The 15,151-nt window shown below is 47.0% G+C and overlaps 1 long non-coding RNA gene across 1 annotated transcript in view; it reads left to right on the forward strand.

Annotated features, from left to right (window-relative positions):
• LOC127472619 (uncharacterized) overlaps nucleotides 1–11,114 on the forward strand; it is a 57,492-nt gene extending 46,378 nt beyond the window's left edge. The window contains exons 7-8 of the long non-coding RNA XR_007905084.1: nucleotides 9,822–9,931; nucleotides 10,771–11,114. This is a non-coding gene — a long non-coding RNA (uncharacterized LOC127472619). The remainder of the gene's footprint in view (nucleotides 1–9,821; nucleotides 9,932–10,770) is intronic.
• The last annotated feature ends 4,037 nt before the right edge of the window (nucleotides 11,115–15,151 follow it).

Genomic DNA, 15,151 nt, shown 5'->3' on the forward strand with positions numbered 1-15,151 from the left:
AGGGATGGCAAGGGCTGGTGCGCATTTCCCGCCTCCGTGTGTTCTCCCGTGCAGCGGACACTGCTGGGACATTCAGCAGCTGCCGTCAGTCTGGAATGGAGGGTCTCCAAGTTGGATGTTTGCCCGTGGTTGGATGGAGACCACCAGCTTGCTTGCTGTGGAGCAATGAGCTGTGAGAGGCTTGCAGCCATCCCAGTTTCCACAAGGCAGCGTTTGTCTTTGGAGGCATCCAATTCCCTCTTTCCTCCCATTCTCCCATCCACAGCCTCTGCCTTTTCTGTGGTGCTGCAGGAAAGCCCAAAGGCTGCAGCATGAGCAAACATCCGGATCACTGCCAGGTGAGAGGCTTAGGGGGTGAGGTGAGATATGGAAATTCAGCTCTTTTGGATTAAGCTGGGGTGAGTTTTCTAGTTCTTCATGCAGAAAAATTATTATTCTAAACAATCCTTTTTCCTCCCACTTCCCATATAATTTTCCATCTCTGTACCAAAAAAAGGGGGAAAAAGGATTTGTGAGAAAAGCAAAATGATTTTGCTTTTGATTTAATTTCATTCCTTAAAAAACCGGTTTGCTTTCTTGGTGGCAAACCAGGTAAAATTAGTGTGGAAGTGGGAAATATTCTCCCTAGCTATAGGGATGCTGCATGGCAAAATGCTTTTGATGGAGCAGCTGCCAGGGACTGAAGGGTTGCCAAACCCATCCTTTTCCTGAAACTGAAGTCCCCGAATGTCCCTGTGTGCCAGGAGCTGTCAGACCTCATGGCTGCTGCCAAGTGCATTGGTGCTGTGTTGTTCACCTTCCAGAGGTAACATTTTCAATTTCAGCTGTAGACCATTAATAAAGAGAGCCAAAATGGGGACACTGGGATATTTGCTATCTATGGCACAGGATGTAGTGGTGGTAATTTCCCTATCATCCTTTAAACCACAAAATGATCATTCCAGAGGCAGGTTTGACTCTGTCACCTCTTCTTCCCATGGCAGAAATTTCCAGCTTTACGCTGTCCTGAAATGGTTTGTACCATCAGCCCTGGTAGTGGTTATTCCCAGACGCTCCATCTCCCACTCCAGGAGGTGTTTGAGAAGTTAGGGATTGGAGAGCACCCCTGAATGACATCCTACAATTGACAGGAGCACTGTCACCTTGGGGAGCATTCCTGTGCCCAAACCAGATGGAAATGTGACTGGAGCAGAGCCAGCAAAGGGAGGCAGAAAGGATGAGGAGCTTGGAAAGTCTTCCATGGGAGGAGGGGGTTAAACAGGTTAGGGTTGTTTAATTTACTGAAGAGCACAGTGCGGGTGGGTTTTTGAAACAGTGAGTGATGCAGAGAAGGTCAGGAAACCACTGCTGTCTATCAGCTCCTGTATTTTACAGGACACGTGATGCTACTTGAAGGAGGAGTGAAATATTAAACAATGCTTCTATTAATATATAATATTAAATGTTTAAAGTAGGAAATAAAAGAGGGTTTTCAAACCTATGTCAGTGTTCCAGCTGTTTTTGAGTGATGATGTTGGGATGGATGGTGCCCAGGCCTTGAGAGGAGCACTTGATGGTCCAAGAGGGATTGCAGAATAATCTTCTCCCTGTCCCACAAGGTAGCTGAAAAAATTCCTTATGGATATGGAAATTCTGCCACTACTCGATGAGGTTTTTAGCATTTAAGCCTGTCCTAAGGCTGAACTTTTAAAAGAAGGTTTAGATGGTTTCCATGCCAATCTGGTAGTGTTGGAATGTGGTGAACAACCCATTGGAAAAAGGACTGGCTGAGATTATGGAGACATGGTTTGCTATATAGGGTATGTAGCATAGTTGTTGTGTGAGGCTGGTGTTCCAAAGAGACAAATGAGGTTAGGACAAGCTGAGTCACCAGATCAGAAGTAACCCTGTGGTTCCACTGACACATAAAACTCACACTGATCTACCCTGCTGAAAATATTTGCTGTGTTGGGATGTTGGATGGAAGGGATTTGCTTTGCTGGAATGTTGCAGCAGAGTGGTGATGGGCTTGTACTGGAATGTTGCAGCAGAGTGGTGATGGGCTTGTGCTGGATGCCATAGGGGCTGCCACTGTGGTCATGATCCTGCAGCTCTGGGATGGAACTGAGACCCCCATGGGTTCCTCTTGGAGGGAATGGAAGGAGGGAGAGGGGCTTCCCAGCATGGATCACCCGGCTTTGGATGTGGGAGCTGGTGTGTGGTACCTTGCTCTGCTGATGATGCTGCTTTGACCTCTTCCTGTTCTCCTGCTGCCACTGGGGACCCTCTGCCATTCTCCTGGCTTTGTTTTGATCTCCAGTAATAACAAAAGGAAACAAACTGATGGTTTGTGCTCACCCACTTTCCGAAGATACTTGTTAGACTGGGGATGAGACGGATTTTCTCCAGCCTGTCTCAAATGCCCACAGAGGCTTTGGTGGGTGTTGCTCTAAGATTCCTGTCTAAGGAGCACTCCCAGGGGAGGGGTATTTAAAAGGAGTAACCAGGAGCTCGTTTGGGCAGTGGGTTGCAGCAGCTGGGCTGGGAGAGGAGCACGGGTGGAAGGCTGGGAACTGCTTGGGGAAAGCAGCTGCTGGGCTGTGCTGTCTCAGGTCTGTGCTGAGCAGCCACTGTGCCATCGCTGCCTGTCACAGCACTGTGGTGGCATCAGTACTGATGATAAAAAATTCTTCGTCCCAAGTCCCTCTCCAGCTCTCTTGGAGCCCCTTTAGGCACTGGAAGGTCTCCCTGGAGCCTTCCTTTCTCCAGGCTCAACACCCCCAGCTCTCCCAACCTGTCTTGCCCCATCACCTCAGGCCACCCAGCAAAGCACAGCCCTTAACAGGATGGTAAATCACACAGCTGAGAGGGTTTCTTTTGCAGGGAAACACTGAAGGACCCTTCCCAAACCCACGGTCAGTGGGATTGCCCACGGGTTTTAGATGAGCTGTGAGGTGGGGAATCCCTCTTCTGTGAGGCTGGGATGCTCAGGCCACATTCCTCTCCTTAGAAAGGGCAAGGCAGCAGCAATATCAAAGGGTTTGGGTGACCATTTTTCAAGTGTAGAACAGCTGCGAAAGCTTAGGCCAGGAAAGTTGATCAGAAAGTTGGGGGGCTGCTCCCTCCTGTTCTGCTGCTCAGCTGGGGGCTGGCTGAGATCACTGCCCTCCCCTGCAGCTGGCAGGGGAGGTGGTGCCTTGCTCCCAGAGGGAGTTGTGGTTTGTATCAGGTTTGTGTGCATTTGCTAAGATACAAATGAGTGCAGCACGCAGCCGACTCGAGCAAAAGAAAAATCATATTTATGTGTAAACTACAGTGCTAAGACCATCCAGGTCGAGTTAGACTGAGCATGGTACAGCCTGTCATAGTGTATCTTCTTACAAAAGCCAGACATAAATCATTTTGGTGAAGGTATTTCACCCACCTGGTCCCATCATTCCCATGGAGTGGTTAATCTAAAACTGGCAGTACATAATTCAGCCGTGTTTTCTCTCCACCCATCAGAAAGTTTGCCTCTCTCCATCCTCCCCATCGAGTTTTATCAGGAGCACAGGTAAAACAACAGGTTTGTCCATGTTGACTGACCAGCAGTTGGTTGTAGAATCATAAATTCTGCATTTAGGCACAACATGTTTGATGGGGATTTCCTTTTTTCCTACTTTATTACCCAGAAAGGCTTGTCTTTGCTCAGATGATGCTCAGAGCAAGGGATGGGTCTGGAGCAACCTGGTCTCAGAGGAGGTGTCCCTGCCCATGGCAGGGGGTTGGAACTGGGTGGTCTTTAAGGTCCTTTCCATCCTAAACCATTCTCTGATGGTTCTATACACAGACCCAAGCCAGTCCTCTCAACAGTGCTCAGGATTTATTGTGGGGCAAGTGTTGGCTTTTGGTTTCTCTGTCAGTATCCTTCCCTCTTTAATATTAAATTGGATGAAAATATTGCTCCTTCTCATAGTGGCCCATGTTCTGTTCAAAAACAAGGAGCATATGCAAAGTGGTACTTGTTAGGGTGAAACTTAAAAAAACCCAAACAAACAAAAAAAAGAAAGAAATGTAACCAAGCCTTTGAAACCTCAAAGAAGTTGTGGGAATGTTTTTGGCAGGAAATGAAAAAATTTCCTTTTCCTTGATATTCTTCTCTTTCCTTTTTATTTTTTTTAATTATTATTATTTTTCATAAGATGATGTAATTTCCTGACTCTCCCTAATCTGAGCTGTATAATCAAAAGGAAGGGAAGACAAACTGGGATAGCTCCTTCCTGTAAGGAAATGATTTCCAATCTTTATTTGAATGCACCAGAGCTTTGCATGCCTTATCCTCCAGATATGACTAGAAGTGTTATTTGGCAAAGGTCCTTGTTGCAGAGATAGGGGCTGGGCATGGAGGGAGGGGAGGTTATGTGCAGGCAGGGTATGTAAAAAAGACCCAAAATTGGAGAGAAAGCTCCCAAGTGAATTTTCCTGGGTTTTACAGTATATTCCTCTCATCCAAATAGTGCTTTAGGTTTATTTTTTGCCATTGTGCTCTGGCTTGTGTATTTGGGAGTACAGAACTGAGATCAATTACCCTCATTATCTGATTAATATGAATCCCAGAATGGTTTGAGTTGGAAGGGACCTTAAACTCATCTTGTTCCACCCCCTGCCATGGGCAGTGACACCTTCCACTAGCCCAGGTTGCTCCAAGCCCCGTCCAACATGGCCTGGGAAGTGCCCCAACACTTCCAGGGATGGGGCAGCCACAGCTTCTCTGGGCAACCTGTGCCAGGGCCTCCCCACCCTCACAGGGAAGAATTTTTCCCTCATATCTAATTTAAGCTGACACTCTTTCAGTTTGCCTTCATGGTTGGCTCTTCCCTTCCAGGCAAAATTCTGGGAGTAATTAAAACTTGCTCAGTCTGCAAATGGGAATGTTTTGCAGCTTGCAGACCAGCCTGGAACAGTCACAGCAGTCAGTGGAAGGGGAGCCAAGAGAAGGCAGGAAACTCCCCCAAAAGCAGCTTTCCAAAAGGGTGCAGAACTGTGTGCTTGAACTAGCCTCCCAAAAAGCTATGGAAAACTGCCATGGTGTAGTCTGGTTGGGAATTGGGTTTCAGAAAGGCTCATGACTGCATTGCAAAATGGTCCTAGACTTGAAGCTGACAGATTTTGCTGGCAGTGCTCTTGCTTCTTGGCTCAAACAAGGACCTGCAGCCATTTTGCAAGCAGGAAAACATTGGGAAATCTGTCACTTGCAGGAGTTTTTCAGCCACATCTGAAGCAGTGCTGTGAAATGGGTCTGCTTTGGGTTCTGCATCAAATGGGAGTCAGCTGATCCAGACTCAGGGCGTCTCATCCAAACCGCAGCACGGTTTTAAGGGGGGTTGGATTTCCAGCTCTGGTTTCAGTGCACTTATAATGGGAAAATGGCTTTTTTCTTTTGGATGATCCCCAGGAATTTCTCTATCTTGCGAACTGCTGATTCCCAGATTTGTGCATAGCATAGAGCATGGGCTTGGAAACCTGACATCCTTTCAGTTCCTATGCACGTTCTGCATAATCCAGTTGTTTCTGCCTTTGGCCAAGTCGAACTTAGTGCGAGACAAAAGTGGGAAAAATTATATTGTCTTTGAAAATGCAAAGAAACTTGCATAGGAACAAAGCCTTCCTGCCCTGTCCCCGTTCAAGGCCAGGTTGGACAGGCCTTGGAGAAACATGGGATCGTGGAAGGTGTCCCTGCCCATGGCAGGGGGTGGAACAAGATGAGCTTTAAGGTCCCTTCCAACCCAAACAATTCTGGGATTCTGTGACAGCCCATTTCTTATGAATTCTGTAAAAAGCCCTCTGCTCCCAAGCAGCATCCACAGCATCCACCCAAGGGCATGAGGACCTTTTAGTCAAACCCTGGTCTTCATTATCCTTTCTGGCCACAGAAATTTCCCCCTGCTGCGAGAGTTATGGTCTGATCAAAAGAAAAGAAAGTGTAATACTCATGGAACTTCTTAACAACATGGTTTTTCGGGTCATTTACTGTGTGTTCTATAGTATATAAAAAAGAGCAAATGCTCAAGAAATATTTGCTTTAATGCCCTTATATTACCATGCTCCTGTCCCTGGAAAAAGCCAGCAGAAAATAACATGTGGACTCGATGATCTTGGAGGTCTTTTCCAGTCTTACTGATTCCCTGATTCTGTGTTGCTCATTTAAGGGTATGGGTTGGATTATTTAAGCAGCATGTTCATTATCAGTAGATACTGCAGAAATACGGTATTTCAGACTAAAATGGTTTGACTTGTAAAACTTCCAGGGAATGCTGAAAACTGTTCTGGGGTTTGCTAGGGGGAAATATAGGCTTTGAGCAGGTACTGGGATTTTTTTCCCCTTGTTTCTACAACAAATGGCAGCTTCTAATGAAAATATTTGAGACTCTTTGATATTTATCGTGGTCTTATTGAAGGATCATTTTCAGGTCCTTTGAAAAAGCAGGGAAAAAAGGTTTCTGATTTAAATAATAGAATTGTTTAGGTGTAAAAAGCCCTCTAAGACTATTGAGTCCAACCATTCCCCCAGCACTGCCAAGGCCACCACTAAACCACGTCCCCAAGTGCCACATCCACATGGCTTTTAAACACCTCCAAGGATGGGGACTCCACCACCTCCCTGGGCAGCCCCTGCCAAGGCCTGACCACCCTTTCCATGGAGAAATTTTTCCTGATATCCCGCCCGACTCTCCCCTGGCACAGCCTGAGGCCGTTCCCTCTCCTCCCGTCCCTTGTTCCCTGGGAGCAGAGCCCAACCCCCCTGGCTCCCCCCTCCTGTCAGGGAGTTGCAGAGCCAGAAGGTCCCCCCTGAGCCTCCTTTTCTCCAGGCTGAGCCCCCCCAGCTCCCTCAGCCCCTCCTGCTGCTCCAGCCCCTTCCCCAGCTCTGTTCCCTTCCCTGGATGTGCTCCAACCCCTCAATATCTCTCTTGTTGTGAGGGCCCAGAACTGGACACAGGCTGTGGAAGGAAGTGAGTGGTGTTTTGTAATATATTCCAATTCCATTATTATTTTTTTTCACTATTTTTCAGTATCCAATCTCTCCTCTACTCCCTGTCCAGCCTCTTTCCCACATGAGTCTCCCTATACACCAGTTTGTCCCTTCACGAAGAACTGGCACATCCTTCCATCCATCCATCCCATTTTGGCGCTGGAAAACAGGAGATTGGTGAGATCTCTGCCCTTGCAAAGGGCAGTAGCTGGGCTGTGGCATCCCCATCCCACCAGAAGTATCTCACAGGACAGCAAGCACCTGGGATTCGAGACATCCATAGAAGCTGCTCCCTCCATGGGGAGGGCTGAGAGCCTTCTCCAAGCCAGGGTCCATGGAGAACTGGGGGATGAGGTAAAATGTTTTCAAAATGTGAGTGCAGCTGGCTCCTGAGTCAGCTGCCCTGAGGGCTGGAGGCTGCTCCATCACTTGAGATCACTTGCCTCTCTGCTTGATGTGCTCTTCTAGACCTTATCACTGCCTCAGGGCTGGTCCTTTGGGATTTGCTCTGTGTGTTTGCATGGCAGGAAGGATTAATTTTCTCTGCTGCAGGGGTCTCTGGATGGGGCCAGGCAGCAGGTCTCCCAAGGAACAGGGTTCAGAAAGACTCAGGGACATTAGACACCCACCTCCAACATGAAAGCCAAAAGAAAAATAAGTGCTTTATCCCCCAGACTGCCACAAAAATTCCAATTTACAGAAATACATGGATGCCTTTTGGCCTTGCAATGAACAGATGTACGATCTCACCGAAGGAAAATACTCCTTGAAGTGGCTGTTCTGTGTACCAGTGTATCCTGTCCAAGGGTGTTTCAGTCCCAGCAGACAAGGATTTACTCTTAGGAGGCTGTTGGCCCTAATTCAGCCAAGCACCAGGTTGTGCTCATGGCTTGCTCCCTCCTTAATACTAAAGTGAGCCTTGGTTCCTTGGGAGGCCAATGTTTGGGGCAAGGAGACAAGCTGGTTTTGTTCCTACTCATTTTGCTTACCATCCAAATTAATAGTAGGTTAAAGATGTCCTACTGATTAGCTGTAACATCCTGAAAGCATTATTTGTTCTGTCACTGCAAAATAAGTGAATTGAGTTAAAGGGGTTTGGAGTTAAAGAAGGAAGTGCACAAAGGCTGATGGTGGGTTTGAAACTAAGGGGAGGCATCTCCAGGCACCGCCTTCCCACAGGAGGACAGACTTTGCTGGCCAGAGAGCAGCACCAGCTCTGGTTTTTGGGCAGCAGGGCACAAGCTAGATCACAAAGTGTTTGTGTCTTGCCCATCACCAAGACCTGAGCTCTGTGTGCAGGTTAGAAAGTTCACATAAGGAAAAAAAGTTCACATAAATGTATCTATCATTTCACATTGGTTATTTTTTCCAGCCTGAAAAAGAAGGCTTCAGGGTGACCTAATTGTGGCCTTCCAGGACCTGAAAGATGGAGAGAGACTATTTACAAGGCCCTGGAGTGACAGGACAAGGGGGAATGACTTCAAGCTGAAGAAGGGTAGATTTAGATGGGACATTGGGAAGAAATCCTTCCGTGGGAGAGGTGAGGCCCTGGCACAGGCTGCCTACAGGAGCTGTGGCTGCCCCATCCCTGGAAGTGCTCAAGGCCAGGTTGGATGGGGCTTGGACCAACCTGGGCTAGTGGAAGGTGTCCCTGCCCATGGCAGGGGGTGGCACTGGATGGAGTTTAAGGTCCCTTCAAACCCAAACCATTCTAGGATCTGCTTTCTGTCCTGGGCCCTTCCCTGCCAAACTCAGGGATATTCTGAGTCCCTCTCTGCTCCCCAGCCTCTAACCATCCAGCAACACACAGGAAACAGCATCCCTGCTCCACAGTGAATCAGTGCTGCCCAGGGATCTGCAGCTGGCCAGGTGGGATCTTTGAGCTTCAGAAAAGAAAATATAGAAAGCTCTTTCTTGCCCAGTCTCTCTCTCTCTGTATATTTACACACGTATCTATAATGGTTGTGCCTCTGTATCTATAACATACCTCTAAAGAAGCTTGTCTAGAACCACAACATGCAGCTTTTCTCTGTCAGTAGCCTTTCCCTGAGGCTGGGCTTACACATGGGGACCAGATGTGCCCATCCCAAAAGGTCTGTTCTCTTCTTTTTTGGGTTGTTTTTTTTTTTTTTTTTTTTTGGTTTGTTGGGGTTTTTTTGTTTAGTTTTTTTTTGTTTCTTTGTTTATTTTTGTTGGTTTTGGTTGGTTGGTTGATTTTTTCTATCCTACTTAAGTACAGCATGAGATATATGGGCCAACCATCCATCTGAGGCTGAGCAGAAACCAAGAGTGATTGCTTATAATGCCATAAATAGCTAAATAGCTGTTTTCAACAGTAAATAGGGATATGTGAATTAGGAATTAACTCTCCCAGCAGTTTGTAGACATTCCAGTTCCCTGTTTTAATATCTTCATGTGGCTTTTTACCCTCTCTTCTTCACTTTTCTTGGTGGGAGGTGACACATATTACAATGCTTTCCATGAGCGAGAGGCCCACTCTGGTTATCTAAAGCAGAATGAAAAACAACCAACAAAAAGGGCTGGGACTCTTCAAAAGGGAGTCTACCAGAATTAGAGACCTCAGGCATTTTGGGAACTGTATATTTAGTTCTTTGAGGGGACCCTGAAAAATCCCATCCTCACAATATTGGCAGTGGATGCAAGGACTGAGGGACGTGCTGCTAGCTTCCAGCCTTTGGATACACTTCCAAAGCTTTGAGGAGCTGTCTCAGCCAGCCACCCTTCTTGACAGCAATGAAAGCTGTCCAGAAGGTCAAATTCCTGTCACATGGAATGAAATTTCCTGATGGTTTTCTATTTGCTTTTGTTCCAGATCAGGGAGAAAAGTCCAAGTTTTTACACTGACTGGAAGTTCTTGTGAAATGTTAAGTCAGAAACATGGGAGAGACCTGACCCAAGTGGACCATTTATTCTAAATGGCAGGTAAAGTCATACAAATCATAGGCATCAGAATGGAAGGAAAGGGTGGAATAACCTATATGAAAAGGATGAAATGAAGCTTTTGGGTTTGAACATAAAACTTTCTGAGGTTTTCCTGTCCAACACCTTCAAAATCAAAGTCCTCCCACGGGTTCAGCGAATTGGGCTGAATGAGAATTTCCTGTTAAAAATTTCTGTGGGAATTTTCATGGTTTGTCCCAAACACAACTTGGTCTCACATTTGTGCTCATCTTTGTAATACAGAGTTTATTACCACATGGAAAATTTGGGATCCAGCTCTGAATCTGGCCCTGTTTTGAGTATGAGGTTGGACTAAAACCCACCCAAGGTGCCATCTGACTTTGGTGATGCCCACAGTCTTTGCTGTGGAAAATAGTAACTTTGCTAGAAGATAATGGGAGAGGAGGGAAGGCAAGAGGGGAGAAAAAAAGCAAGACAAGAGAAGAAAAATAGAGGTAGAGGAACATGCTTCTCAAAACCATGCCTAGAAGGGGAAAAGCAGGAAGAGGACTAGTACCTTTTCCAGGGTGGAATTTTAAAATTCCTTTCCTCTTTTCTTCTGAAGTATCCCCAAAGTAATTACAGAATAGTTTGGGTTGGAAGGGACTTTTAAAAGTCATCTAGTCCAACCCCCAGAGTAATCTCCTGCAGCCACCCTACAGACCTGATCTACAGTTCAGCAGTGGAGGAGGGATTTTCCCAGGCACACGGTATCTTTGGGAAGGTGACATCTCTGACTGGGGGTGCATCCATTACTGGGGAAGGCACAGGACTAGTTAAGCAACGGGACTGCCATTAACTGTACCCACTTTGCTTTATAGAGAGGGAGAAAAAAGCAAGCAGAATTCCCAAATCATATGGAGGAGCCACTGCATGAATCCAGAGGGGGAAGTGGTCCTGGTCGCTGAGGCTCATCACCCCGTGGCAGAGGGAGCTCTCAGCAGATTGAGAGGTTTAGTAAGGTAAGAAGAAGCCCTTTGATTATTCAGTACTGATTTTTTCTCTGCAAGTCTCAGAGCTGCATAAAGTCACGGGGTGATTCTTGCTTGTGCTGGTCTTCAGAGAATCTCAGAATGGGTTGGGTTGGAAGGGACCTTAGAGACCATCTTGTTCCACCCCTGTGCCACAGGCAGGGACACTTCCACTAGCCCAGGTTGCTCCAAGCCCCGTCCAACCTGACCTTGGACACTTCCAAGGAAATCAGAGGCTGCAGGCACCCGGCTTGGTGGATGGGGTGTAATTCTGGCACTGCTGCAGTGGGGAGTTGACAGTGTGAGTGCTGCTGTGGAGGAGCTGCCGCTGCCTGTGAGCCCTGGGCGGGCTCCATTAATAGGTTGGACATTTGGTGTCGTAATTCCAACAGTGCTCGGCATCGGCTCAGCTCCGCTTTATTCCAAGCCAGCGGGAAGCACTGCTGCCGAGCCAGCACGGCTCTCACAATCCCTTTCTCTCCCTAATTACTTCTGGCTGCCGTAGAAGCCCCGAGGACTTCAAAGGGATGATGCTGGATTTGCACGAGGCTGTCTCTGCGGATCTTCCATCCCAGTTTCCCAACCCGTGGTGGTCCATAAGGCTTCAGAAGAGGGCTCACTAAACAACTGCAGAAAACATTAAAATATATCAGTCGTTCCCACAAATGCACATTCTCACACAGACAAAGGCAAGGAAAATGGAGAGAAATCAAAGCGCCAAATGAACAATGGAAATGGAATGCTTTTTTCCCCCTCTTTTTGGCTGTAAATGGAAAAGTGTGTGTGGAAGATGGAGCTGGCTTCTCCAAAAGGAGAAATGGTACTTCTCTGGGCACCACCCTTAGGGTAGGTTCAGGTAGGACATTAGAAAGAAATCCTTCCCTGTGAGGATGGTGAGGCCCTGGCACAGGCTGGGTGTCCAAGCCCCGTCCAACCTGGCCTTGGACACTTCCAGGCATGAGGCAGCCACAGCTTCTCTGGGCAACCTGTGCCAGGGCCTCAGCACCCAGGGCTGGATTAACCCTGTCCAGTGTGGAGATGCTTTATAAGGAGTTTTGATAAAATAGGGAAGTTTTAGAATTAGTTAAGGAGCTGATGGAACAGCTCGAGGTGGAGCAAACAAATAGCATCATCAGACAAATTTAAGTGATTTTGGACAACATCAGGTTGGCTCTGTTTGCTCCATTCCTGATTTTCACCGGTTTCAATGAAGGCAGAAACAGAAGTTTCCTCTAAACCACAAAGAAAATGGTGATTTCAGCCCAGCCAGGCAGATCTGACTGTGCTCATTTGAACAGGCTTTTAGTAACCTTCAGAGACTGGCAATTGGGGTGGTAAACCCACTTTATGATCTGTTATTAACTGTGCTCTGCTCAGAGGCAGCAAAACTCATTATGGGCGTAAATGGCTGTGGTGCTCCCGCGTCCCCATGTAGAGAACCTTTAATGTTCTCCCTTTTCCGGCTCCTCAGCGATAAAATCACATTATTGGTAACAAACAAAAGGCACTGAGGTTTTCTTAGCATTCAGGCTTCTGTGCCCGAGGTTTGATTTCGCTGCTGACGTCCCGTGGATGGCTGTAGAACAGGCACTCAGTTTTTAGGAAGTTGGTCAGTATGGTGCCCTTTCTGGTTTTTATTTAACTGCACATTAAATGTTCCCCTTTGCCCCAAGTTTTATTAAGGAGAAATTAAAGAGAGCCTTGTTAAGCTGGAAGCATGAAAGGAGAACAGGCCATCCTGCTGGGCTGAGGAAACAACCTTAGGATCAACACTACAATTAGCCCAGTTCTCCAGACCTGCTATAATTATGAGTACTGTAGTCTGCCAAGGGCACGAGAACTGCAGGCATTCCTCTCATAGAAAACTGGGGAGAAACAAAGGCTGAAAGGGACTTCAGAGTTCATCAGAACTCACAGCACATGGATGTCAGTGCAAGCTGGTTGTGTTGGAGATCCCTCAGCATCCCTGTGCAGCCTCTCCCTGTTATTGCAAGTTGCCTGTAAAACAGGACACATTTAATATATTTGGCAAGCAGAAATACCCAAGTCCTCTGGTGTCTCAGCCAGCTCTCATAGCTGTGAGTTACCACTCCAGAGAAGCTCAAAAGAGTGGTCCCATGGAGGGGGCCTCCAAGAAACGGTGCATCAGGGGGGTTCCAGTGAGCTCCACACCCAGGCACAACAATCAGGACTATATTAGGGCTGGAAGGTGTATGGCAGAGCCCCTAACCCACCATCGCCTCCAGATGCTTCAAAAACCCATTTCTGGTTCTTGGGCCATGTCACGCCTGGGGTGAGGCCACACCACCCACGTGGAACTCTAGGAAAGCACAGAAATCTGTTGCTCTTGGTGGTGTTTCTCCACACCCCACCTGTGCTGGAGTGTCGCAGTGGAATGACAAGGCACAAATTAACTCGGCATTAACTAATACCGAGAGCACCATCTGGTGGGCTCTGGGGCTGGAAAATGTGGGCAGTCAGAGCCAAGGATGGGCTTGGGCCCAAGAGCATCCCATAAAGGCATCTGGTTGGGGCCATCAAGTGGTCGTGGTTCACCTCACCTGGCTTCTCACAGCCTCCAGTTGACAACCTCAGGGAAAAAGTGGAAATAGTCCCCATGGATAATCCCCAGACATCCCCCAATTCTTTCTGCCTTTGGATGGACAGAGCTTGATGTGCTCCTTGAAGTGTGGAGAAAACCCTAGGTGGGATGACTAAGCACCTACCATAAGTATCCATCCTTTCTTTCCTTTCTGGACTCCATCATCCTTCTGGGTCCCTTCCACCTTAGGATATTCTATGATTCCTTGGATATGGATAAAATTTTAAAATCAGTGATATTGTGGCAATGGGTTCCACGAGTCCATGAGTGTATATATATATATGTATGTAAGTATATATTTATCTTTCAGATATATATATAAATAGAAATTCATTTTAAGTCAGCTGATATTCCATGTTCTGATCTGTAGCCTTTCCCTGTGAGAGAGGGATTTAGCAGTGCCTGAGTTCCTTGGATCATCCATGCTATTGCTGATCCTCATGGATTTACCTGGAGCCCTGTGATAACCTGTTAACCTCTACACAGACCTCCAGGTGCTGTGCTGAACAGAACCTGGGAATGCTGACCTTCAAAAAGCAGATGAATCCCATGAAAATCATGCATCAGTTTGAAAACCTCAATCTCTTCATTGACCTTTCAGCATAACCCCAGAGCTCTGTGTGCTCTGGGGTGGGAAACATCCTCCCAGGATGTTATTTGGTTTTTGCCAGGCAGCTGATCCTCCTTCTACTTGTATGAAAAAGATGCTCCTTAGTGTTGGAACTCCTTCCCCTGTCCCATTCACTGCTGGCCATGGGTCTGACCAAGTGGTCCCTCCCTTAGTGCATCCAACTTAATGAGGGATAAACTATCCCAGGACATTTTTTTATGCTATTTTCGTATAAATTTTGATCCATCAAAGCATTTCCTATATGTGAGCTCTCAGGGAACATGTCTTTCTGTGTGCATGAGCAGGGCTGCAGTATGAAGAGTACAATAGTAATAAAGATCTTTTGAGGTCTCAAACTGTTGCCAGCCTTGGGGGAAGGGGGGGGGGGAGGAAGAAACCCTTCTCTGAGCTGATCTCCTATGCCCAGACTCAGCCCACCTGATTTCCATTAAAATATCCTCTGAGCACAGGTGAGAACCATCAGGCTTATTAAGCAATTTTAGCCCAGCCTCAGCTTTCTGCTTCCCTTGCCCATGGGGTGCCTTGTTGGGCTGGCAGCCATGGTTGTTCTTAGAAAATAAAGAAAGATTTTTGCTGTGGTCTGCTCTGCACCTGCAGGAGGTGAGGGAGATGTCAGCAGAGGTTTGACTGGAGAGGTAGGTGAGCAAAACCCACAAATGTGTTGTACCTCAGCTGGATGGCATTGCTGAGTGTGTACTGTGACAGTCTTGGGGGCTCTGCAGAACAAGTCGGGTGCTGTTCCATAACATGCTTACGGGGAATTTTATTGTCATTACTTGTTGTGCTGCTACACAGCCATTACATACTTCATAGAGAAATAATTTGTGTGAATTATTCAATAACGGCTCATGATATTTTATCCTCAGAGTTGTTTTTTGTTGAAATCAGCTTAGATCGAGCATAAAGAGAAAAATTAGTCCCAAGGAAATTGGCAGCCCTGCCTCTCTGGGATGCTTTTCCCTCAGTTCTCTGTTCTGGTCGGTTCCCAGGGCTCGCTG

This window comes from Manacus candei, unplaced genomic scaffold, assembly GCF_025592945.1.
Source record: "Manacus candei isolate 608988 ecotype Guabito, Panama unplaced genomic scaffold, ASM2559294v1 h1tg000029l, whole genome shotgun sequence".
NCBI classification, from domain to species: domain Eukaryota; kingdom Metazoa; phylum Chordata; class Aves; order Passeriformes; family Pipridae; genus Manacus; species Manacus candei.